The sequence below is a fragment of the Echinops telfairi genome, unplaced genomic scaffold, assembly GCF_000313985.2.
Source record: "Echinops telfairi isolate 266 unplaced genomic scaffold, ASM31398v2 ScPeMD7_11;HRSCAF=52, whole genome shotgun sequence".
Classification (NCBI taxonomy): domain Eukaryota; kingdom Metazoa; phylum Chordata; class Mammalia; order Afrosoricida; family Tenrecidae; genus Echinops; species Echinops telfairi.
In genome coordinates, this window is record NW_022103908.1 from 8,104,398 (window position 1) to 8,107,361 (window position 2,964).

Below are 2,964 nucleotides of genomic sequence, written 5' to 3' on the forward strand. Positions count from 1 at the left end.
AAGTAAATATCTTTAAGGTATTTTCTGCTTTGAGCCAAGATCCATCTGACATCAGCAATGATTATCCCTTTCTCCATGTCCTCTTCTGAATATGATCTTAAATTCTGGCAGTTTCCTGTAAATGACTTCTGCAATTATTGTTGGCTGATCTTAAGCAAAATTGTATTTGTATGATTATCAATGATATCAATCTATAGTCTGAGCATTCTGTTGGGTCACCTTTCTTTGGAGTGGACACAAATATGAATCTCTTCAAGTCAGTTGGCCAAGTATCTGTCTTCCAAATATCCTGGCATAGACAAGGAGTGCTTCCTGTGTTTCCTTAGCTTTCTGAAACATTTTAGTGGATATTCTGTCAGTTCCTGGAGCCTTGTTTTTGGCTAATGCATTCAATGTCATTTGAGCTTCTTCCTTCATCCATGGTTCCTTGCTCCTATGCTGCATCCTAAAATGGTGGACTAGTTCTTTTGGGTACAGTGTCTCTGTATTCTTTCCAGCTTCTCTTGATGCTTTCTGCATCATTCAAAATGTTGTCTATAGAATCTTTCAACCCATAGCAACCCTAGGTACAACAGAACAAAATGCCACCTGGTCCCACGCAATTATCACAGGTTTTCTTCTGATGGAGCCCATTGGAGGCTAGACTAGGAAAGGTTTTCCTGAGGATGGGTTATTTAAACAGAATTCTAAATAACTGAAAGTAATTAAATAAGTGGAAGACAGTGTTTTGTTGGGCACCTATCAAGCATTTTCCAGTCAAAGGGCATATAGTGAGTAAAAACAAAGTAAATCTGAATGTAAAAGTTCTAAAATATTCTTTAAAATAAATAAAGAAGAAAGGATCAATGAAATCTGTCTATCTTAGCCTACTACTGTATAAGACACGGTTCTTCAAATGAATATGAAGTGAATACTGACATATCCTCATTCATTATGTGAAAATTCAGACTGATAACCATGAAGTTTGGAGATTAATTCACCTTCCTGCCTCAATATTTAGTCCAAACCCCAGACAGGCCTTCGGGGAGGACAATGACACTAGAAAAATATATTAACAAACAAGCAAACAAAACTCACTGCCATCAAGTCCATGCCAACTTGCAGTGACCCTATAGGTCAGTTTGGAACTGCCCTTATGGCTTTCTATGACTATTTACAGGAGTAAAAAGCCTTGTCTTTCTCTCTCCAAGTGCCTGGAAGCTTTGAAGTGCACACTCTGCTGACCCCAGTCTAACAAGTAACCACAGGAAAAGGGCCCCATAGAATACCCCATCTTTGGGGATCAAGGGACAAGATTTACCCAAGGGCAAAGCTCAGAAGGACTAGGCAAATAGAAGAGCGGAAACAGGAAACATAGAAAGAAGTGAGATAAATGATGGTACATTGTGGAAATTTTAATCAATGAAATGAAACAAAATGTGTACAAATTGAATGAAAATCGGATCTGCTCTACCCAATTCATAATAAAAAAGATTTTCTTTTAAGATAAGAAAATTCAGGAGGAAGTATTAGATAGCAACCTGTCAATTATTGGAGCTGTTTTTACTCTTTTAAATCCCAGGAAGAAAAATGTTTTAGTAAAGAAGCACTGGGTGTATTAGGCATTTGTTACCAAAAAGAACTATAATAGCATCTGAAGTCAACGTGGACTCTGAGACATCTGTATCCCTCTTCCTCCTCAAGGGTGAGTTTCCACAATGGATGCAAAGTGAAAAAAGCTGCTATAGTCACTAAACATCTGGACTGAAAAATGTGGAAATGGATCAAAGGATTCTGAACGTGTGTTTTTCAGCTGTGATCATGCTCAGTCAATCCAATTCTTCAGTTATTGATTTGCATGTAAAATAAGCATTTCTTCATGTATGTCCAAGCATTTTTTAAATATAGGTGGGCACTCTGTGTTCTACTAGATACATTGCTGCAACTCTTATATGTTGGAAAAATAGAAACAATTATATAAATTCAAGATTTGAAGATTTTTTCATTTACTTTAGATATCTCACAATGTAATCAGGCCAAAGCTAAATACATCCACATAAATGGCCAAGTCTTATACTTTCCATGGTTGTCAAACACTTTAAAATATCTTGGAAGGACTTTGTGCATTGCAAAATCTTCAGACAAATCAAAAGTTGTGTGACTGGTGCAATAAAGTTGCAAAATATGTGGATCTGATTACTATTTCCTTAAGAAAGATGTTAATATTGGAACATTGGAAGTTTTCCATAAATGTCTTACTGCCTTAACATACAAATAAATCAATATTGAAATAATATAGAAATATGCAGGTTTGGCTTAGCACACATATGCTAGAACATAACTTATAAATAACATACATAACAATTTTTTATCTAGTATGATATAGCTGCTCTTCCAAAATAAATAAATAATCCAGTCTCAGAAAACTCATAGCTTAGAAATATTGGATTGTGTAAGATATAGCAAATATAAAATATTATAGGAAAATAAATAAATAAGGGTCCCTGGGGGGGTAGGGTGAGGCAGGGAGCGGATACAGGGGAGCTGATACCAAGGAGTTCAAGAAGAAAGAAAATATTTTGAAACTGATTGTGGTAGCAATTGTGTACTTTTGCTTGATGTGATTTAACTATGAAATGTTATGATATCTATAAGAATTTCCAATAAAATTATTAATAAAAAAAGAAATAGAAACTCAAAGGGGCAGTTCTACCCTGTCCTATAGGATGCTATGAGCTGGCATGTACTTGATGGCAGTAAATGTTTGTTTGTTTGTTTGTTTGTTTTTAGGGAATAAGACAACCTTCTTTTTGTGTAGTCATTGGGAAATGTGTATGAAACTCTCCTAGGATCAGTTTACTCAGTTACAAATTTATGCAAGAGCGCGATGCAATGTAAAAGGCATTGTACTCATTTTATGTTTGGCGTATAGTAGGTATTCCTCAAACAGATTTTTTCACTCCATTCTGCATTAGAGCAATAAAT